We start from the raw sequence: 24,979 nt of genomic DNA on the forward strand, positions 1-24,979 counted from the left end.
CTATATAAATGCCCATAACTTGTCAAATTATTTACAAGTATTATTATGACGATAAATGTTAGTTTTCATCATTCCGTTGTCGCATCGTTTGCATCATTCTATTTCTTCACCACAATTTATATACGATATCATTTCGATTCAAATCTCCATTAAAACATCGTAACTAAAGACAAATATGAATTTCCTTCTAAAAAACCTCGTGTTATCCATTGGAAGGATCTCTTATGAAGAGTATAGACGAAAGTTATTCGTGATCAAAAGGGTTTTTGATTTTTGACTAACATATCTACTTACAATGAATTGTTTCTCATGTGCTTAATTGAGTTAAGTACGTTAAATCATTTTGGTAACTAGATTTGTTGGAAATCAAAATTGACCAAAATACCGCAACCACTTCAATGAAAGTTTTAAGACTAAACAAACGAATGAAGAGTAGTCTTCATGAAATTCAATTTTGCTTCTCTAAGCAAAGACTCATTAAAATGAGTGGGAGCCTTCTCTTAACCGTTAAGAAAAGGACGAGGTCCCAAGAAGTAAAATTAGAATGGAATTGATACAAGGTAATGGTAAAAGTTAAGTTATTGAGAATAACGATACTAAACCTATCAATCCTGACCGATAAAGTTTCCATTGTCTTAATTGTTAGACGCTAGAAAGGAAACTACCCCAAATTATTGAAGAATCAACAAGTTAGTTGTGGGACATCTAATGGGACCTTCTTCTTTAAATGTTTATTTGATTGACATAAATTTTGCTAGTACTACTTCGTCAATATTAGAAACCGGTGGTGGTTTTCATCATTGTATTTGATACATAGGATGATTAGAATATGACGACTAGCAACAATGATGTTGAGAGATAGAGTCATTGTGTACTCAATCTAGTTTTGGGTTTAAAGTTGTACTTATTTATGACTATTAAGTGCATAAACTTTGAATAAGAATATAATCTTGTTAAGATACAAAAGAGGTTTCACTTTTGTGACCCTATACACCACGATTTGATGTATCGCTAGCCCATTATCAAGGTGAATATATTCTAAACCAAACTAGAATGATACATCATATAGATGATACAAGACTCAAATTGGTATCCCAAGATTAAACCTTAAATTCTGGAATGATAAACGCAAAGAGTTATCGAGTACTCTTGAAACCATTAGATTGTTAATCTTATGGTATATGCGTATCTTGTATTCAAAGCAAGATGTCTCGTACTTTTGGTTGAATAGGAGATCGAGGTTGTAAATCATTGATCCAGAATAGGTTAATCATTTTCTTTTACCAACAATTTAAGTTGACACTAATTTGTTCACTTAATAAGGTAAATAGAGAAATCTTTGAAGAAGTTCAAAGAGTTCCATAAATCACGATCTAGTCGTGATGGGATTATCAAAGTGAAGACTTTGATATAAGCCAAATGAAATGTGATATAGTATCACAAGTTAATCTCTCTTAGCACACATTATGGGATAATGTGTGGTTGGATAAAGAAATCAAACCCTATTCGATATGGTTTGGACTTCAATCAAGTTACTTTGAGTTACTTAATCTTTTTGGGGATTTTATTATTTTGTCTAAATTATTTTTCCACTAAATCTAAAACGAATCATATGAGATATGAAATGGTAGGGTACCATGTTTGTAAGTTTTCAAAAGAAACAAATGCTCATTTTTCTTACTTTAATCACGAGTACAACGGGTTTGTGGCTCGTGAAGCTGTCTTTCTAGAATACAAATTTATTTCTAGAAGACAGAGTGGGAGAAATTATTCAAGAGAGGCACAAAGAATTTTATGTCGCAAGAAACTGGTCTTTCTTGGCTACATGAGACGTTTTGTGTAAGACGTTGTTTCTTCAAAACCTAGGAGGTTAAAGTCATCACTTGTTGAAGATGATGAATTAGTGTTACTTTTAGAAAGTAAAGAGCTTGAAACTTACAAAGAAATTGTCTTATTCAAGTTAATTACTTCTGGAAAGTAATGAACATATGACTTATATGAGAGTGTTTAAGTCACAACTCAATACAAGGCTTAGAGCCATGAAAATACGAAATAAATTCCAAGTGAATTGTTAGATATCAAAGCTTGATTGGTAGCAAAGGGTTTTGCACTAGTTGAAATACTTAAGTCTATTTGAATCTTCTTAGGGATTGTGTTTCATTATGAGATATATAGCGAGTAAATCTAAAACCCACTTCTTCAATTAGAAGGAATGTATTCAATACATATCTTGAGTTTTGTAGATTCTTGCAATCCTAAGATAATGTGAAACTTAAGAGAGGGTCTTAAGTAGGACATCAATGAGTTGGAATCAATGTTTTGATCATGTTATAAAAAATTTCTCGATAAGTCGAGAAGTTGTGTTTATACATAGAGTTTAGTGGGAGTTACGGTAATTTTAATTAGTCTTATATATGGATGACATATTTTTCATTGGGAATGATATAAGACTTTTGGAGTATTATAATACATCTTTAATATCCGGATTTATGGAGATAAATCTACATGATATTAGCGTCAAATAAGAAGTCTTATGTTGATAAGATTCATGATTAGTACAATCGAGTTGAACATATTTGATTGATTCCATTTGCTTCCGCTGCCGGATCAATTAAATGAGTAATGATGTATAACACTTCATATACTTTGAGTATGATGAATTGTTTTAAAATCGAATTTAAGTAATAGTTACCAAATAGCCATATAGATTATCCTTAAGTGCTTGTAGAAGCATTAAGGGTGTAAAGTTAAGTGTTTTGATGCAATCCACTAATTTGTGTAAGGGCTTACACTAATGACTGTTGAGATTGTATAAGGTTTCGGACAAAAATCGTATTCAAAACACCTAAAGATGGTTGAGGAACCATTGTGGCTATGTTATTTAAGAAATGGATTTGTTAGAATCGTTCTAGGCAATAAAGAACAATGAGAGATGCTTACAACGGAAATTGAGTACACTTGCAATCATGAGATGTGCAAGAGGATGGATCCCGCACACTGTGAAAACAGTGGGAGCTATTCTAAGGCTAGAGAGCTTATGTCTAGATTGGATGTAGATGTCTAGATTGGATGTAGACACGTACTCAGAAAGTTTTCTAATGCAAATGTATACATTACAAAGGAAAACGAGTATGTAGTAAGGTTGAGTTAGGTACAAGAAGTTGATAAAACCTACTAACCAAAGCCTTCTCATGGGCTTAACATGATGAGTCATATCATATGTCATTTCAATTGCATTAAGATGAACAACTACATATAAGATGAAAATGGATTATAAAAATATGAAGTAGTAATCAGGTATTGACTATTCATATGTGATAATCACATTTGTCGTTCGATTTTTTTTAAATCTGAAAACTCCTTTTATACTTTGTTACATCCAAACGGGTTGTAGAGACAATATTGAACCCCGTTAAAGTGAACCCGGATTAACATGGTATTCGCCCATAGTCACTTGTATGAGGTGACGTCTCGAAGTGACTAGAGTGTGATGCGATTGATGGCAAGTTCAAGTGCCATAGAGTCATGTGAGATGACTAGTCGATCACATAGGCAGACTGTTAGGAACACTTTGCCGGGCCTTATAACCGCTTATAGTGTTCTGGCAAATTTATTTAGCCTGGTCGTGGCGAGAGCTACTATAGTATTCTAATGAGTCGATTCTTTTGACTAAAGATCGCATTCGCCTAAACCGACACGTTTCGATTAACTTTGATTTATGTTACTACGACCTTCGTAAATGGGGTCAAATGGGCATATTTTGGGTTAAGATGGCTGTGGCTAGTCGAAGGGAAATAGTGCGATAGGAATTGTCCACCTCCTTGTCAGGGTAAAACAATATCTCAGGGCCACTCGAGGAGTAATGAACTGGAAATGCGTGGCCACGCTCGGAAGGTATCTATGGTAGATAATTCCGGTCAATCAGTTATTCTCCAGATCGAGGAAACCACTCTCGATATGATCACTTACAAGTACGACCTGAAAGACACCTTGCATTGAGTGGGAGATAGTAATAGGACAAGAGAATTGGTGACGCCCACTTGTCGAGGACAAGTGGGAGATTGTTGGAATAAGTGTCCTCCGACAATAATGCGATCACAACTGTCGATCATAATGATCACATGTTTAAATCTCATTTTAAGAATACATGTGGGATGTAATATTCTACAGTCAATTGGTCCACACATATCGGTAATGATTGGCTGACTAGAGTTTGGCATTACTGTCGTGCGACGGTGGTGATCAGTTGATCCCCTTATGTCATACCTATAGGAAAATACTCTTAATTGATTATTTAATTAATCGTATGCCGATACGAGTTAATTAAATTCCTTAAAATTGACGAGTGATTTTGTGAGTAAAATTATGTGTCTTATTGTAATTTGATTAAATAAAATTCGGTCTAAGTAATCGAATTGTTTTATTACTTAGATTAATTTATTGTTTATGAAACAATTAAAATAGAATGAATAATTTATTATAAATACAAGTTGTTGTAGTTTATAATTATATGACCCATTTTGGTACAAGTAATTATGAATTACTAATTATTTTTGTATGTGACATATTTAATTATATGATGTTTTTTAATATGTTAAAAATACATTATAATGTAACATGTCAAGTAACATGTCACATATGTCAAAATTGACAAATGACAAAAATAAAATGGACCACCGTGTTATATGGGTGACTGAAATTGGAGGGGTTTTCGGGTTGTTTTGTTTGAATTATTTTATTCTACAAACACAATCATAACCCTAGGGTGTAGGCATGCAAGGCTAAACATCTTGAGAAGAACAAACCTAAAACTAGGGTTGCATGCTAGTCTCTTGTGAAGAGCAAAAATAAAAGGCATTGGGCATGCTACCTAAGGCCAATTTTTCGGCCAACCATGGGTAAAAAGGAAAGAGTTTTCTTTTCAATTTTCATCATTTCATTCTAGTCTAATTTTATTATTCTCTCTAGTTTTTGAGAAGAAGCTTAAGAGCAAAATAAAACTCACACATTACTCCCTCTTGAACCGATTTTTCAAGAGCAAAAATAACAATTATTTGTGTCATTTTAAGGAAGGATTTTATTAATACTAGTCTTATGTTAATAAAATCTATTAAGGGTATTCATTGGGTATATGCTTTTGGGAGAGGTTCTAATTTGAACCTTGTTCATCCATTATTGGAAAGCTCAAGAACTAACAAGAAGGAGATCTTGTTGGTGCCCAAATGGCCGAAAATAAGATGGTGAGAAATCGATTTTTCCATCTCCTTTTATTAAGTTTGCATGCATAAGATCATGAATTATTTTTATGACCAAATAAATCAATTCATATTTGAATGTGTAAACTTATGAGTTTAAATGTTCTAACAAATATAGCTAGCCCAACTAATAAAGCCGAAAAAGCCCAAATACACAAAGGTAGTGAGTTCAATTAATACAAGGATTTGAGCCCAGCTATATACCTCGTAAAAATTACTAAGATGTCAAAAAGGAAAACTAGGAGGGAAGCAAGGGGAATCCAACAAGTTGGGACTTAATGAGCCCAATAATTTAACCATGGTGAGTCCAAAAATCCTAAGGTAGTGAGCCCAACAAACAAAACTAACCGAGCCAGCTTTTAATCTCAGATGAGCCCAATTGAGATAATTTGTGAGCGAACGATATTAACGAATTACGTTATATAAAATATGAGACGGAAGTTAATTATTTCGAATAAACCGAACTTACGCCAAGAGCACTCATACCACGGCTCAATGGACCATTTGACAGCCCCAAATACGACTCAACAAGCAGCCGTCTAAACCACCCATTCCAGCCACGCTTTTCCCTCCAAACCACCATTATTCAGCCCACAACCACCCACCAAAACTTGTACCACAGCCACCAACAAAACCGTGTAACAACAACCAACACGAGACAAGCTTAAGACGGATATTATACATACGTACACACTAATGTCTTCACATCTATTCACCCTCCTTTACCACCCCAAAACCAGTCCGACTCGGTCTAAAACAGGACAATAAAACGCATAAACCGAGCCTAAACACAGGTACTCATTTAGAATCGAAACTTAGACGGAAATGATATCGACATTACCACGACCCTTATTTCGACAGTCCAACAACAGAGGACCACACTGTCCCAAAGCAGTCCATTTCAGGCACTAATATGAGAAGAAAGTTTACCACACACATGAGACAAGTAAAGAACCAATCTTTATCAGAAAAAGAACATACAAAACGACCCATAAGACGAAAATTTCGACATTTGTCGAGTAACCTATCACCATTACCTTTAACTTCACGAATTTCCGAGCAAACGTCCAAAAGTAAGAGCCTTTCTTCAGTCTTCAACTAAAAAGGAGGAGAGACGAGTTGTTTAAGACAAGAAATCGAGTTGTCATTTAAGACGGTATTTTCAAAACCTCAACAAAGTCGAAGCTTTCTTACCTTAAAAGAATGAGGAAGGAAAGAGGAAGCTAATGGTGTAAAAATCATCGAATTTGGTCGAGAAACGAAGGCGGGATCGGAGTTTGAATGAGACGGAAATGGGTGTTGTACGGTCTTTGTTATGTCTTACTTGTTCTTTCAAAAACAAAAGAGGAAGAAGGAGGGGAGTTTGTATGTGGGTGTGTGGGACACGGTACAAAACAAAAATAAATAATAATAATAATAATAGTAATAGTAATAATAATAATAATAATAATAATAATAATAATAATAATAATAATAATAATAATAATAATAATAATAATAATAATAATAATAATAATAATAATAATAATAATAATAATAATAATAATAATAATAATAATAATATAATAATAATAATAAGGAGATATTTAGAGGTAGGGTGTAAGAGGGTAGGTGAGCGTGTTGTCGATATGGGATAGGTCGAGAAAATATTAGTCTCACAAGTGAAAATGTGACGGTCTATAGCTAGACGGAAATTAAGACGGGAATTATTATTATTACTGTCACTATTACTGTCCGACCAAAAATATGTATACATAAATTCTTATATAAATTATGCCTCAAAGATGTAATTGAATAATACGTATTTTTATATAAATGAGCTTTTATATATTACCTTTATAAAAATCGTGTTTGACATAAAATTAATTAAATTGAATAATTCAAAAACATATAATAAAGTGATTAAATGGTTTAATAAATTTTAAATGTCAAAATGGAAAATTCGCGGGTGTTACAACGACGGTCAACGGGTCCCTAACAGGGCGGGTATTACAGGTATCAATTTGATCAAACCTCTCATTGTTATCAGAATCGAGAACACAGCGAGACTCGGCACAACATCCATTGTAGAATGTAATAGCGAAAAACCAAGGATCCAACTCATGATGTGGGCATTGTCTTTGCAATTCTTTGTACCCCTCTCAAGCTTCATAAAGGCTCTCTTGCCCTTGTTGACAGAACCCCGTGATTTGACTCCTCAAAGTTTGTGTCTTTTCCGGTGGAAAATGTTTTGATAAAAAACAAGAGCCAATGTATCCCAATTGGTGATCTCCATGGCGGTTCTATCAAGGCTATTGATCCATAACTTAGCCTTGTCATTCAACGAGAAAGGAAAAGTATCTTCCTTATTTGAGATTGTGTGACTCCCGTTTGCCTTATCATTGAGCAATAGTCACAAAATTTTTGCACATGCAAGTTGGGATCCTCCAAAGGACTTCCCCTAAATTACTTTCTCTCTACAAGGCTAATGAAAGCCGGCTTGATCTCAAAATCCGTGACTCCAATTTGGGTAGTAGTGATACCCCTTGGAAGCATAGCCGCGGTGGGCTTGAAATGATCGAAAAGTTTCACCACTTTCTTGATTGGTGATGGTAGTGGCGGTGGAGATGTTGAACTAGAACCTTCTTCTTCGTCACGGAGTGGGTAATTGGTACGAATGCGACCCTAACCACCGTGACTAGAAGATTCAACAAGCTCCTTGAAATAATTGAGTCGGCTACGGAAGGTTTTCTCGGGTTCCGGATCAACAGGTAGTAAATCTTTGATGCGAGGGGACCTGGGCATAAGACAACAATATTCAAGAAACTTGTAATTAACGGTCTCAAGGAACAAGTGTTCCTTAAGACCAAAGAAAACAAGATAGAAATCAACAATTCAAAATGCAACAAAACCGTGCTCCCCGGCAATGGCGCTAAAATTTGATAGACTATCGCACACCTAGCAAAGATACCCTAAACTTGGCTAACAAATTAATGTAGTAAAGTAGGGGTCGAACACAAGGAGATGGGAATTGCGTAGTGAATTGCTATGAGTAGAATTCTATCTAGGTCGGTTCGATTGTTTATTTGGTTTGATTTGATAAACTCGTAAATAAAATGATGTAAATTAATAATGATAAAAGAGTTTAGGGGAGTCGGGTCACACATGCAAATATGTAGATGCTCATGTTAAACTAGGAATAGATTGTCTTTGCAATTCTTTGTACCCCTCTCAAGCTTCATAAAGGCTCTCTTGCCCTTGTTGACAGAACCCCGTGATTTGACTCCTCAAAGTTTGTGTCTTTTCCGGTGGAAAATGTTTTGATAAAAAACAAGAGCCAATGTATCCCAATTGGTGATCTCCATGGCGGTTCTATCAAGGCTATTGATCCATAACTTAGCCTTGTCATTCAACGAGAAAGGAAAAGTATCTTCCTTATTTGAGATTGTGTGACTCCCGTTTGCCTTATCATTGAGCAATAGTCACAAAATTTTTGCACATGCAAGTTGGGATCCTCCAAAGGACTTCCCCTAAATTACTTTCTCTCTACAAGGCTAATGAAAGCCGGCTTGATCTCAAAATCCGTGACTCCAATTTGGGTAGTAGTGATACCCCTTGGAAGCATAGCCGCGGTGGGCTTGAAATGATCGAAAAGTTTCACCACTTTCTTGATTGGTGATGGTAGTGGCGGTGGAGATGTTGAACTAGAACCTTCTTCTTCGTCACGGAGTGGGTAATTGGTACGAATGCGACCCTAACCACCGTGACTAGAAGATTCAACAAGCTCCTTGAAATAATTGAGTCGGCTACGGAAGGTTTTCTCGGGTTCCGGATCAACAGGTAGTAAATCTTTGATGCGAGGGGACCTGGGCATAAGACAACAATATTCAAGAAACTTGTAATTAACGGTCTCAAGGAACAAGTGTTCCTTAAGACCAAAGAAAACAAGATAGAAATCAACAATTCAAAATGCAACAAAACCGTGCTCCCCGGCAATGGCGCTAAAATTTGATAGACTATCGCACACCTAGCAAAGATACCCTAAACTTGGCTAACAAATTAATGTAGTAAAGTAGGGGTCGAACACAAGGAGATGGGAATTGCGTAGTGAATTGCTATGAGTAGAATTCTATCTAGGTCGGTTCGATTGTTTATTTGGTTTGATTTGATAAACTCGTAAATAAAATGATGTAAATTAATAATGATAAAAGAGTTTAGGGGAGTCGGGTCACACATGCAAATATGTAGATGCTCATGTTAAACTAGGAATAGATAAAATCGTTAATTGTTTAGGTCGTATGACAACCACCTCTCGGCCTTATTGTCAACCATAGAACGAGTTCTAGCGAGCTCTCGCTATGGCTAGGTCGGTCTACTAAAACATGCTTAATCAAATTCATTTTCGTGCCTCTCGACTTATAAAAGTGAATTAACAAATTTAATCTAAATAGTGATCAATTACCAAAGATTAACAAATAAAACAAGCATGTGATAGAAACTATTAAACAATATTATGGCATCCTAATTTAACAATTACAAATATTATTTATGCATGATCGGGTCCATTTCGTGTTCACAATTAAGCATATGTGGTCGTTGGTCAATGGTCGATACAAAACACAATTTATACTTCACAAACAACTCTACAATTAGTAAAGAGGCAAGTAAAGGTCGGATCCCAAGGGACAGGTATTGAAATGAAGATTCTATTGTAACTAGCGGTGTCTAGGGGTGTCACAAATTGGGTTGATGTAGAAGGTTACTAAACTAAGATAGCAATGAAAATAAACTAACAAGGTAAATAAAATAAGGGTGTAAACAATTGATTAAAAGCACTAGGGTGTCATGGGTTCATAGGGGAATCATGGGATATGATCATACAAACATGTTCTCAAATTATAAGCAAGCAATTATTGTTGTGATGGATTGAGTTGGGTTATATCTTACAATCCTAGGAAAGTTTGGGTCCCGGAGCCGAATCTCTTGGATTGTACAACACCTACAAGTCGACTTAATCTTCCCTACTTAACACATGCATGGTCTAACAAGACTCGAGTTGGGTTATGTCTTACAAGTCAAGTTGAAAGGATAGAAGATGATAGTAAATGCAAGGATTCATAGGCTTAGCATTTCATCAAATATAACATGTGCATGTATTAAGATCAAAACAAGCAAGCAAATAAGATATGAAAGCATATTAATTTAAGCATGAATCATTCCCCATGTTGGTTTCCCCTAATCACCCATTAAACCCTAGCTAAGAGACTACTCACTCATTATCATATTGATCATGCTAGAAAGGTTGTCAATCATACTAACATAATGAAACATGATGAATAAATGAAAGTAATTAGCAATAATTAAAAAGGGATTAAGAGATTATACCTACAAATGATTCCAATAATAAAGCAAGAATAATAGAAGTACTTGAATCCTAGATTGAGAGGCTGTCAATCTCCCAATAATAACCCAAATAATCTTCAATTACCCAAAATAAAGTAAGAACAAGAGAGAGATTAAAGAACTAAAACTTGGATTAAAACTTGATTAATATTTGATTACAATATTGAAGAGAGATTTGATTGATATTAACTACACTAATTATTGATAGGAAGAACATGCTCCTCTAATTAGACTAATGGGGTATTTATAGTGAAAATTAGGGAGGATGCATTAGGGTTAACTAAGGGCTAAACTAGTAATTACACTTTTTAAGTTGAGCAAGGAGACTCCGGGATTCTCCGAGAGAAGGGCTTCTCTTATCGTTGCTAGAAGAGTGAAAACGTGCTGTGCTGCAATCCGTGCGGATGGGAGTCGGGACGGCCGGATCTGGGCTGAGGAATCCGAGCGGATCTTTGGGCAAGACGCTCGGATTGGCGAGGGGGAATCCGAGCGGATTCCTTTGTGGGACGCTCGGACTGTGCTTGGGCGGACGGACGGATTGTGTACAATCCGTTCGGATTGTTTGGCAGCATCTTTTCTTCTTCTTTTCTTCCCTTTTCTTCATGAATTCCTTGGGGATTTCCTTGGGGACTCAAGGATCCTTTTCTCAATATTGCTCTTCTACTATGCTATGTACAAAGGCCTTCTAGTCTTGTCTCTCCTTGATGCTTGGTCATTGAATATGATCAATTTAGCCTTGTTTTGCCATGAAAATGCAAGATTCTTACTCCTTTCCTACCAAGGGATCAAAATCTCAAAGAATATGCAAAACAAAGAACTAAAGATAAGAAATGACCCAAATAGGCACTAAAAAGCATGGAAACAATGGTAATTCGGGGGCTAAATATGCGCCAATTATGGTCACATCAAATATCCCCAAACCGAACCTTTGCTCGTCCCGAGTAAAGAGGTGACAAAGACTAGGACCAATACTAACCTAACCTAATAATAATAGCCGATATGAGACAATTAGCGGGTCTCACTCCGCCCCTTCAACTCACAACAAGACAACCATGAGGTAGGATGCCTTCTTGCAAGGCAAGGTGGGTCTTGCCAAAATGGCGACACATCCAAACTTTAAGCACACAAAATCACATAATGGATGCATCTACAAAAAGAATAGCCACTTTCCTCATCTAAGTGACGGAAATTATCTACAAGGGAAGCAATTCAAGGGTACACAATCCTTCATAGATGCAATTTGTTCAAACTACTAAGCCTAGAAGGATACCAATAAATCACCTCCAAAATGTGTCAAGCTAGGGTACCTTTGTCCTCAATCGTTAAATGCTTTTGTCAAGAGTAGACTCCCTATGGTGTTAGAAACACTGGAGGATCGCGGAATTCCCCCTCTTGCCTAGACAAGAAGAAGGGTCGTCCCCTCTCTACCATGCACAAAAATGGATATGATTGATAAAGGGATCGATAGATATTTGAGTTTCACTTTGGGAGTTTGCTTTCATTTTTGTTTTCCCCCCAATTTCATTGGCATTTGACATTTGAGAACACTTTCTTTTTGCCATTTCTTTTTGATTTTTGGCTTTTCAATACTTGACAACTTTTTTGCATTTCTTTTTGAACATTTTCAAAGTCACCCCAATTAGTAACGAGGGTGCCTTATTTTTGAAGCTTTAGGAGTCTATTTTTGCTCCTCTTTTCTTTTGATGTATTTTGCAAACTTTCTTTCACTTTTCATTTCATTGAACTCAAATTGATTTCTTTTTGTGCCCATTCCCTTTGATGACAAAAAAGTGGTAGAACATGGATGAATGATAGAAGTATGCATGGTTTCAAGGGTCACCTTGGAATAAACGGTAGCCAAGGAGTTATCACACCACAAGGTACTCTTGACTAGGCCTTAAACCATGGGTCAAAGGATACTAGCATGACACATCCTAGGGTGTTTTACAAGTATTCTAACAAGCAAAGTCTTAAGAATAAAAAGCATCTACTAGGGCCTATATACACTTGTCAAGCTTCCCAAATAGACGGTTTCGCAAAATTTTTCTAACATGCAACTACATGCCATGATGCAACTAGCATATACACATCCTAATGCAAATGATTCTACCAACTAATATGACATATAAACTAAATGCAAGTCCTAAGTTCACATTGTTTTACCGCATCAATCAAAATAAAGCCACATAGTCATTAACATAAAGAGGAAAAAGGAGATTGGAAAGATCATACCATGCGGTCTTCAATATCCTCATGTCTCGGATGTGGCGTAGTCAATCAAAGTGAACAAGGATAAACAAACACATATATACAAGACAATATATACAAAGGAAATGAACTTGTTTTTGGATTTTCAATTTTTCAAATTTTTATGATTTTTGAAATTTTTCAATTTTTATGGTTTTTTGAATAAAAGTTAAGTGTTAGAATTCCCATCCCCACACTAATATGGGCATTGTCCTCAATGGCCAAAATGATGGAAATTATGCAAAGATGATGCATGATTTCTATACTAAATGCAATTCTACACTAAGCTATACTACATGATGCATGGTTTTTGTTATGACGGAGAGGATAATTTAGATTACCTCCCGTTGTGTATGCATTAACTTCCCCAAACCAAATAAGACACTATTGCTAATGTCAAAGCATGGGGGAGTTCATGCACACACTATGTTATGCATGAAACTAGATTGTCATTTTGGATTTTCAAAAATGGGAACAATAAAGAAAGAACACCTCAAAGGAACCGAGGTGTGAGTCCTTTGGTGTTGCTAGGACTAAACCAACAATGATCAAAATGAAATAAAATACAAAGAGATATAGACAAACCATGGGAGTGTAGGAGTCTCCAAGGCTAGTCTTCCATCATGCTATTATCATCACCACTTCCCTCATGAGAAGCGGTCACATTGCCACTTTCCTTATCACTTTCTTCCTTGCTTTCTTCACCATCATTTTCCTCATCATTATCTTCACCATCTCTTTCTTCATCTCCACTTGCTTCTTCCTCAATATTATCATCAAATTCCTCATCATTTCCAACAACCTCATTGTCTTCTACCACGTCCCTTGATGCACCCGGAAATAAGGCTTCTCTATCCGCCCAACTAGGCAAAGGACAAGATGGATCAAGGAGTCCTTGCCTAGCTAGATGTAGGAGGGGAGGATATTGAGCCAAATATGCATTCTTCCGATCTTCATAAGCTTGCTTGTGCATGGCTTGCATAAGAAGAGTGACATAGTCTTTTCCAATTTCAACTCCTTGCGGTTTGAACTCTTCATACACAAAGGGGTAAGGCGGTATAACAATGGAAGAGGAGGGAGTTTCATGATCACCCTTTTGTTGTTGAATGATGTACTCGGCTTCTTCGGATAGGGGAAGTAAATAGTTGGTCCGGTGGACACTAAGACGGCAAATCTTTGCGGGTAAAGTGAATGATCGAGCCTCACTAGTAAGCCACCCATACTTGGTATCAAGGGGATTGTGAGCAACCCACTTAAACTTGTTAATCAAGATGGACATATCAATAAGATGGCCACCATCCTTAGCCTTGTACTTGCTATCCTTATTGAAATTAGGATCAAAGTGCTTGGCTAGGACCGTGACAAGGCCGCCATTAACAATAACGGTTTGACCCTTCTTCCCACTATCTATATGGAGCCATCTATCAACCAATAGCCTCAAAGAATTGTAAGGTTTGGTGTGAATTCTTCCAATATTCAAAGTTGATTCAAGGAAAATAAAATCGAGTCCCGTGAAATGATTGGTGTCTTTCCTAGCAATTATGGTATTTCCCACAACTTTGTGCCATATTCTTATGCCCGGATGATGGACCAAAAGAGCACGACAAGCTTTAAAATCTTCAAATTTCTTCCCGGAGATTGCCTCCCAAAGAGGCTCGGGGTCATACTTCCCATATTGCTTATAAAATTTATGTTCATCGCTAAGACCCAAAATTTCACCCAATTAGGAAGGTAATGCGTCTACTAGTGTTAGCTAGACGAAACTCAATATTTTCCCTATTCTCAACTTTTGTCACTTTTAAAGAACTTAAGAATTCCAAGACAAGGGAGGGGTATGTTACTTCCTTCATTTCAAACAATTTCTTCAAACCCATGGCATTGAAAAAGACTCTTGTTTGTTCAAGAACACCTAACTTCTCTAAGGCATCTTGGCATATGAATTTGGTGGATTGAATTTGTTTCATAGCAAACTTGACAAATGTATTTCTATGGGAATCGGAAATGAATGTTACCTCCGGATAATGCAAGAGTTGATTAATTACCGGAGTAGAGGGTGATGCTTCCATAGGAATTTGTTGTTGTTGTTGCACTACCAAGTTTGGTGTTGATACCACCATTGCCAAAGCTTTCTTTGCTTGTAGAGCTTTTTGCCTTTGAGAGAGAGCCTTTGCTTTTGGTGCCTTTGTTTCTCCCTTTGTTCTTGCCATTTGATGAACTAACCAAGAAAAAGATCAAAAATCTTCAATTTGTAGAATGCCCAAATCGATTTTGAAGGTGAAAGGCTTTGCCTTTATGAGAACAAAAATCGACTCAAAGGTGAAGATTTTGTTCTTGGTTTTGATTGTTAATGAAGATGGAGTGATTGATTTGTTATTTGAAAGATGGTTTGATTTGATTTTGGTGAGTTTTGTTGAGGGTTTTTGTTTTTGAGATGGAGAGGGTGAGGGTTTTGATGTTATGGGTAGTGTTTATGAATGAATGAATGAAGGTGGGGTGGGTATTTAAAGAACTCGACAATTTTAGGACGCAGGGACAATCCGTGCGGATTGGGCGCAATCCGTGCGGATTCTACAGCTTCAAAAATTTCAAAATCCCGCCTAAAGACGGGCGGATTGCAGGGAATCCGCTCGGATTCTTCCGAGATGAGACGGGCGGATTTCGTGCGGGACGGACGGATTCTTGTCCGAGAGATTTTTCTTTTTTTTCTTGACTTCAAGACGGGCGGATTGTTCACAAGACGGACGGATTCTGTGAGACGGGCGTCTTTCCAGTAATCCGCTCGGATTCTTCAACAGTCAAGAATTTTTGCAATTTCAGCTCAGCCCAAGACGGGCGTCTTCTTATCAGGACGCTCGGATTTGCTGCAGACGGGCGGATGCTCAAGAATCCGCTCGGATTGGTCCTTGTGTACACGGATTCAGTTCCATCCGTGCACCAACGCATTCCCTTATCATTCTTTCTTTCTTTCTTTCAAATCTTGTGTTCTTCATTGTGGGGGCACTACTAAGGCATGAATAGCCTAGGCAATTGCCATCCTCACACTAAGGTAAAGCACTACACATCAATTAAAATCATTAGTCCCTCCCTCACTTCTCTCTTACATGACAATTATTTTGATCAAAGTAAAAATAAATCCAAAAATGACAAAAATGCAATACAAAAATTAAATGTAAGTTAGGGAGTTAGAAATATTTACAAGTGGTGGTTTAGGGAGGACTCCACCAAACTCTCATTCTTGATGAGATGTCAAGGGGGCATGTTCAAGGTGTTGTTGATGTTGCTCAACACCTTGAAGAAGTAATCAAAAGCTTGTTCATTGTTATGGTAGAGGTCCTCAATAGACCGTGGCCCTTGTTGTTGATCATGATCGATGGCATACCCAATGTAGGGATTAAAGATCCCTTCAAATTCGTCGTCCCAAAGACCACAAACTTCATTGAGTTGATCATTGAAAATCTCTTGCTTAGATGGAGACAACTCTCCCAATTTCTTTTCTTGGCCAATGAGGCCATCATCTTCTTCCTTGGTTGATTTTGATGAGCTTTGCAAGCTCTCCTTGTCACAATTCACTTGCTCTTTGAATGGAGCATCTTCAACTTTCTTCCTCCATTGGAGTTCCGATTTCTTCTTTTCATCTTTTCGGCTATAATGATCAATCATGAAACATGGCTCATGCAAACGAGGAGCTCTCATGGTCTTGTCAAGATTAAAAGTTATGCTTTCATCTCCCACTTCTAGAGTGAGCTCTCCATGTTTCACATCGATCACCGCACCCGCGGTGTGTAGGAAAGGTCTTCCTAAGATGATTGGAATGTTGGAATCTTCCTCCATATCAACAATGACAAAGTCCACCGGGATGAAAAACTTCCCAATTCGCACGGGGACATCTTCCCATATCCCTAATGGTGTCTTCGTCGATCTATCGGCCATTTGAAGAGTGATATTGGTGCATTTAAGCTCTCCCATTCCCAACCTTTTACTTACCGAGTACGGCATGACACTCACACTAGCCCCTAGATCACATAAGGCTTTGTTGATCGTTGTGTCGCCAATGGTACACGGTATTGAGAAGCTTCCCGGATCCTTCAACTTTGGAGGTGAACTCCCTTGAAGTATTGCACTACTCACCTTAGTGAAGGCGATAGTCTCAAGTTTCCGGATCGACTTCTTCTTTGTGAGGAAATCTTTCATGTACTTTGCATAGGCCGGAACGTGATTGATTAATTCCGTGAAAGGAATTGAGACTTCTAAGTTCTTCACAATCTCCATGAACTTCCCAAGTTGATCATCAAATTTGGGCTTGGCTTGACGACTTGGAAAAGGAAGTCTAATCACAATGGGCTCCTTTTCTTTGGCTTTGTCTTCATTTTTCTTTGAACTTTCTTCTTTTGATGATTCCCCTTCTTGCACAACTTCATTCTCACTAGCTCTCACAACTTCATCCTCAACTTGCTTCTTCGGTGCTTCATATCTTGTACCACTTCTCAAGTGAATGGCACTAACCGTTTCATGTCTAGGGGGATTACTTTGTGGTGGTAATTGCCCCTTTTGTCTTTGTGAGCTCGAAGATGCTAGTTGGGTCAATTGTGTTTCCAACATCTTGGTGTGAGCTAGAATGTTGTTGATGGTGGTGTCTTTTGCTTGGCTATCTTTTTGCATTTGGGTGAAAAATTCTTGTTGATTATTTTGCATTTGGAGGACCGCTTTTTGGACATCAAAACCTTGGTCATTGTGGTGATTGTATGGATTTTGGTTTTGGTAACCTTGGTTTTGATTGTAAAAGGGTCTTTGATTTTGATTTCTCATGGGTGGTGGAGTGTATGTTGTTTGAGGGTTTTGGACATTTTGGCTTTTGTATGAGAGATTTGGATGGAACTTGGTGTTTTCATTGTAAAAATTTGAATAAGGGGTACCACTTTTGTAAGCTTGGAAAGCATTAACTTGTTCGGTTGTTCCCCTACATTCACTTGAGTCATGACCCAAGGTTCCACAATTCTCACATATCCCGCTTGGGATTGATGAGGATGCCGTCATGGCATTGACATGATGCTTCGATGATTTTGAGTTTTCCTCAAGTCTAGCCATAGCTTGTTCAAACTTCAAGTTGATTGTGTCAATGTGAGCACTAAGTTGAGCACCTAATTGAGTAACGGTGTCCACTTCATACTTTCCTCCTCTAGTAGCCTTGCGAGGCCTACTATATTGTGAATTATGGACCGCCATTTCCTCAATCTTGTTCCATGTTTGATTGTCATCAACTTCGGTGAACATTCCATTTGATCCCATATTGAGAATGTCCCTTGAATCTTCATATAAACCATTCCAAAATTGTTGCACTAAAAACCATTCGCTAAGTCCATGGTGAGGACATGAGCGACAAATACCTTTGAACCGCTCCCAAGCTTCATACAAAGATTCTTCATCCCTTTGCTTAAAACCCGTAATTTGAGCTCTTAGCATATTGGTCTTTTCCGGTGGGTAGAATTTTTGGTAGAAAGCTGGAGCTAGCTTCTTCCAAGAATCTATTCCAAGGGTGGCCTTATCAAGGCCCTTCAACCATTGCTTTGCGGTGCCGATTAACGAAAAAGGAAATAAGACCCATCTTATTTGGTCTTGAGTCACGCCCGTTTGAGAGATAGCTTCACAATAATCGCAAAAGGTTTCCATATGAGAATGAGGGTCCTCACTAGGCATTCCCCCGAATTGGCTCCTCTCAACTAGTTGGATGAAGGCGGACTTGGCAATAAAGTTTCCGGTAAGATGTTGTGGGGTAGGAGTACCATTTGGTAAATCCTCCTCGGTGGGTATAGAGTGTGACGAGAATTTAGGCATTGTAGGTGGATTTTGTGTGGTATTGTTTAATGGGTTTTCTTCTCCTTCTATTGCGAAAGGATTGACAAACTCACTAGTGGGTTGAACAACTTCACCAACACCTCCCAAATTCCTCCTAACAAGTCTCCTATTATTCGTCAAGGTTCTTTCGATTTCACGGTCAAAAGGTAACAAATCTCTTTGTAACTGTGGACAAGGCCCTCGGGAACTGCGTCCGCGGGATCCACACCCGGCATAATCGACTCGAGGTTCTTTCGAATCGAATTAAGACAAATTAGAGTCGCCACCAAGTTTTTTGGGAACTTGGAACCGTTCAAGTCAACTTTACACCTTTCATCGAAAAGCATAAAGCCCATCGACTACGAGTGATTAAAGATAAAGACTTGTACCCTATATCACTCGATTTGAATGACTCTCGTAATCCAATGGTATTTAGACGGATCCACAAACCATAGATCTTGAGTAAGGGGTGAGGGTACGTGTTGGGAAGCCCATAAGGACACCCAACCCCGCCCGTCGATAACGGCCTCTACTAAGTCAAGTGTCGGATTTCAAACAAGGTCATAGCTACTACGATGTATGATATGCAAACGTTGTTTTAACCCTATCATGTGACAACAATTTCTATGTCGTTTTAGATGCAACTAAACTAACTTTGTCAAAGTTGTAATTTAGCATGTGGGTTGATTAATCTAGCAACATTCAAACGAAACACACAAGGCTTGATGGGGAATGGGGGAGCCGTTGGGATCTACCTATTACAAACCAGGCATTTCATGCCGACACAACAACAAATTAAAGATACAACTCGATCTAAATACAAATGCTACATACAAAACAACACACGACGACACACACGGCCGTTTGGCCTAGAAAACCGTGCACATGAGGGGTGGCCCACGGCTCACATGACCCACGGCCTTGGGTCACTCCTCGTAATGCGTGCTTGCGCTTAATCTCATCGAATTAGACATTGGGCTACGCACCAAAGCATGCATTAGCATAAACCGGGCCATGTTGCTTTAAACAACATGCGGTTTATTACGCTCCTACAAGCATTGGGAACAACCGTCTAACCAAATAAAACTAAGGTTTTTAGAAAAGGTTTTGACTCAAAAAGGAGAACTAATTATAAATAGATTACAAAACGTGACTCAAAGAAACATAAATTAATTACAAGTGATAAAACAAATAAAGAACGAACGATGCAAAAACAAACGAAATAGGAAAGGCCAAACACACGGCCAAACACACGGCCAACCACGGCCCAACCAAAGCCAACCTAGTTCCTAAGTTAGATTTATTGATTAGATCGAATGATTGCGAAAAGGAATCGAAAACAAGTTAGAAAACGAGTAAAAAACGATGTTGATTGATTGTCGCGCAAGGGTGCATTCTACACGGCCTAAAGGATCTAATTAGGTCAAATTCGCTAATAAATTTAACTCATCAAGTGGCAATAAGAAGGTGCTAATCACGCACTCTTATACTAGCGAGAAATTAGGTGAAAGAGAGAGATGCATTCGATTATTTACAGAATCGTCGATTGATTTTATAACTTACGTCGAAGCCACCTATCGTGTCTAATTAGGTTATTAAATTAAATTAAAGTCATCTAAATATGTCATAGGTTAACAATAAGAGGTTAAACTAACATACAACGGGTCCTAAGTGCATCGATTTGGCGAAACAAAAGGGGGTCGAAACGAAGAACAAAGTTAGATAATTGTTTTATTTATGCCCTACCTTGAACACGAGGATATGTAAATGAGACGGGGGTGTACGACCGACAGAAGGAGCGGTTTCTTTTCCCATCTCAAGTCAACACGGGTGTTCATGGTGGTACTTTAACTCATACTCGGACTAACTAGTTTCATAGTTAATTTAAAACAATCGATAAACAAACAAAAAAGACAAAAAAACAAACTATAAAAAAGGGCATAAAAAAACGAAATAAAAAAAGGAGAGAAAAGGGGATTTGATGCACCCTCAACCTACATGTATCGTTGACACCGTCTTGGGTCGTAATCGATGGTAGATTTTATCTCGAGAGGCCGTCGTCGACGAAGAATAAAGCAAACACGCGTTTTGGAAAGTTTCTGGACAGCGATTTTAAAACAGTGATATCTCCCTCGTTTCACGACGAAAATTCGATTCGAAAGATGTTTTGGAAACTAGAAAGAGAGGAGAACAAGGATCTTAAAGCAACCCCTGCTCGATTTGGGTTAATGGGCACGAAAAACGAGCACAAACAGAACTGGACAGACAAGAAGAAACCGCGAAAACAGAGTGTTGTTTCACTCTGTTTTTCGAGGGATTTCGTGTACTCTCAAGGGCAATTTGGCTCGTAATTCTTTGTCTAATGTGTATATGGATGTTATGTGGTTAATTAGTAACAAGAAACTCGAGTTTTTATGGAGGTTTGATGGATGAACGAATGGGTTTTCGAAGAGGACACACAAACAGTTTCAGTTTGTGTGTCGGTTTTGTTTAGGGTTTTTGAAGGATGTTTAGGGTTTGTTTCTGAGGTTTAAAGCTTGTATGTGATGCTTGGATGTATGGAGAACTTAGAGGAATGAATTTATGGTGAAGGGGTGGTATTTATAGGGAGTTAAAGTAGGTTAAAAGAGAGGAGGAGGCAGTCGGGCTCAATCCCGTATGGCTGCTGTCCATCGGTTTTTGTGAGGGTTTCAGGGGGGTTTTCTTGGTGATTAAGCTAGGATAATATGGGTAGGATACTAGGGTATGGGTTAGGGTTAATGGGTACGGGTCTTGGTAGTGTTTGGAGCGGGTTTGGGCTCGAGAATTGGCTCGCAAAAACAGGGGGCTCGGTTTATGCGTGGGCTGCTTGTGAGGGGTTTGGGACGAGGATTTGGGCTGCTTGTGAGGGGGTTCGAACATGGGTTGATGGGTATTGGTCTAGGTGGGTTAATGTACTCGAGATTCGTGCCAATTCGCAAAGGAAACGGGCTCAAAAACCGAGCTAAAATCGAGCTCAAAAACAAGTGTTCAAAACGAGTTTTCTTCGCTTTTCAAATCGATTTTTCAAATCAATTAATAAATTAAAATAAATGACTTTTCAAATCAAACATTCTCATAAAATGATTTTTCAAATCAAATATTTATTTTATTTTCAATAAAATAACTTAAGAAAATAAATTCAAAATAAAGCTTTAATTTAAATATCATTTAAACTAAATAAAAATGAATTCACTCAAAAAACACATTAATTTTAAATATCATTTAAAATAACAAAATGAACCCACTAAAAACATTAATTCAAATATCATTTAAATTAACAGAATGAATTCACTAAAAACGTTAATTTAAATATCATTTAAATTAATAAAATACTTCATCGACGACGCCCATTCTACCTCGTAAAACGAGCTCCAAATAATGACAATGACAACTAAAGAATACATGTGTCCTATCATCATCGGGTGTTTGTCGGGTTCTCTATAAATTCCAATATCGACGGATACGGGTATCTCTGAGCCCCCACTTTTGACCGAGGCTTGGACAAGGCGAAAGTCAAAGTATACCCCAAGTCCCTTTCGACCTGAGGATTCTTCGGGTCGTTTATAGTCCATTAGACTCGCGTATATAAGCTCTTGACCATAAGAAGAGATCATACCCGAAACTTCGTTGGGGATTAACTCTTGCTTCTGTTGCGTCGAATTATCATTGTTGGTCATCGACCCATGAAGCGCATAAAAGGTGGGTTGAGCCTTATCCTTAGGCGCCTACGTATCCGTTTCCGACGGAATCAAACCCGCGTCGTAGTTCGGCAACTGCTGACACATGCCCAAAGTTTATCATCTTCTGGCGTATGTCCAAAATTCATCATCTACTGACATTGGCCCAAGATTTATCATCTGCTGGCACTTGTCTAAATGGGACGGGACTTCCCGAGGAGGTTGCCGTCGCTTTCATCATTTGCTTTCAGCTAAGGAATTCTTCCATTTCATACTCTTGTAATTGAATTGAATTCTGAGTGGATGTCATCCATTTCATCTTGATAATGGTCTCGAAGCCAACGGCCAGAGCCCTGATTTGCAATGGCTCTAAAGTCGAAGACTTTAGAGCCCCCAGTTGAAGCATATCCTGCTACATTTGAAACATAGAAAATGTACTAGCAATAATCATCACATAAGCACATTGGGATCATCGATCTTGGAATTGGATCATTTTGAAGTACTGGGTCATCGACCCGAAAATTGAATTTGCAAATTTTGAATGATTGGGCCATCGACCGAAAATTGAATTTGAAAATTTTGAATGATTGGGTCATCGACCTGAAAATTGAATTTGAAAGTTTTGAATGATTGGGTCATCGACCTGAAAATTGAATTTGAAAGACTGGGTCATCGACCCGAAATTTGAACATGTTGACAATTTTGAATTTGAAATGAATCACTTGGATGTTGGGTCGTCGACCCAAAAAGTTTTTGAAATTTGTAATTTTTGAAATTTTGAAATTTTGAAATTTTGAATGTTGAAGCTTTTGATTGATGGGTGAGCATGAAATGCGACTCAGACATACTATATGATTCGTGAACGTGGGCGTAGCCCGCTACCGCAAAACAAAAAAGAAAACAAAACCGTAAGTGTGCACGGGTTTTAGTTCAAATATTGACTTGCTGGGGGTAAAAATGTAAATTAGCCGTTCCGGCGCTCCCCAAAACGCGATAGATGTGCGAAAATCCGATGTATCATGCCAAAGACTGGTGTGAGCTGGGGCGGGCCTAAGAGGCGCACGACCCAAGGCCCACACGGCTCAAAGAAAACGGCACCCTAGGAGTGTCCTCCTAGGTGTTTCCTTCCCTTATACTTTCTATATATAAGGAAGAGCTGTACTGCCAAATTTATTCTGCCTTTTCCCCCAAACTGGTGCAAATAACATAAATCATTATGAATAATCTAGTTAGTGCTATGCGAGCATGGGAGACCGACTTTACTAGCGCAGAGAGGCAAGAATTAAAGACCGTTCACTTGGCGCAATTACTTCCCTTACGCCAGATCCCCCTTCAACCTGCGCTGTTGGAGCATTGCCTTAGCTACTGGGATCCTTTGAACCATGTCTTTGCTTTTCCCGAGGGTGAGATCGCCTCTCCCGAAGAGTTTTACGCCCTTGGAGGATGGGATCGAGGCCATACCGGCTATACCTAAATTTCATTCGGGGTGGCGTGGAACCTATCTAGATCGCCTTGGCCTTTCCAGGATGGAGTCTGAGGGAATAGTGACTGGTGACGAAGTCAACCTTCTTGCTATTCATAGGAGATTTTGTATCTTGCGGAGCAAGATTACCCATTTGCCAAAGATATCTTGTCGTCGCAGGCCTTTGGATTGATCATGTTACACCTTTATGTCTTGAAGGTAGGATGAACAAGACAACTTGTGTAGGACAAGCGAAGCTTTTGTCCATTGTGTCTCAGATGGAGACGGGGCATAACCCTTCCTGGATTATTCTTGCTGAAACCCTTCGAGGTTTAGATGCTAAGAAAATGAACCCTGGTGCCGATTGGTCGGGATGCTCCCGTCTATTGCAGGTGATAAGATCTATCCTCCTGATTTCGCATCCTTAATTTTCTTTTTACCACAATTCTTGTGTTATTGCCACGATTTTGTCACGATTTTTCTTTGTATTACACGATTTTCTTTGTATTTTGCCACGATCTGTCACAAATCCGTTTTTCCTTCCTATTTTTTTCTTTCGTTTTTTTTTTTTTTTTTTTTTTTTTCTTTTTTTTTTTTTTTTTTTTTTTTTTTTTTCGTCTTTTTTTTTCTCTTTCCTTTTTTTCCGTCTTCTCTTTTTTTTTTCGTCTTTTTTTTTTTTTTTTTTCTTTTTCGTCTCTTTCATGTTTTTTTTTCTTCTTTTTTTCTTTTTTTTGGTGTGGCTTTGCGAGAGATTTTGGCTTTTCGCCCCGCCACGTGAGCCCAACTCGTATCTCGCTCGTATGCTGACTATGCGTGCTAAGCGGTATGAGGACGGGCATCAAAATGATCTTGCCTATTGGCGAAACAAACTGACAGAAGGGGAAGGTCGCCCTCTGTGCTGGATCATGCCTTGGCTTCGCCTCAAATCCTTTACTATCCTTCCGAAAGATGACAAAACCAGACGTTTGCAGCCTCGGGTTTAGAGAGGTCTATCCACATTTACCCCGACGCGCGTCTGCGTCGATGGGCATGAGACAAATGATTCCCAAGTGTGAGGTCACATTGCGGGACGAGCAAGAGAGCCGAATTCCTCTATATGTGAC

At 38.2% G+C, this 24,979-nt stretch overlaps 2 non-coding genes across 2 annotated transcripts; both read left to right on the top strand.

The window, feature by feature from the left end:
- Window positions 1–7,352: 7,352 nt before the first annotated feature.
- On the top strand, window positions 7,353–7,459 carry LOC141624690 (small nucleolar RNA R71). Its single transcript, XR_012534496.1, has one exon. It is a non-coding gene; the product is annotated as a small nucleolar RNA R71 (small nucleolar RNA).
- A 10,778-nt stretch (window positions 7,460–18,237) lies between these two features.
- LOC141626041 (small nucleolar RNA R71) lies at window positions 18,238–18,344 on the top strand. Its single transcript, XR_012535772.1, has one exon. It is a non-coding gene; the product is annotated as a small nucleolar RNA R71 (small nucleolar RNA).
- The last annotated feature ends 6,635 nt before the right edge of the window (window positions 18,345–24,979 follow it).

This window comes from Silene latifolia, chromosome X, assembly GCF_048544455.1.
Source record: "Silene latifolia isolate original U9 population chromosome X, ASM4854445v1, whole genome shotgun sequence".
Lineage (NCBI taxonomy): Eukaryota > Viridiplantae > Streptophyta > Magnoliopsida > Caryophyllales > Caryophyllaceae > Silene > Silene latifolia.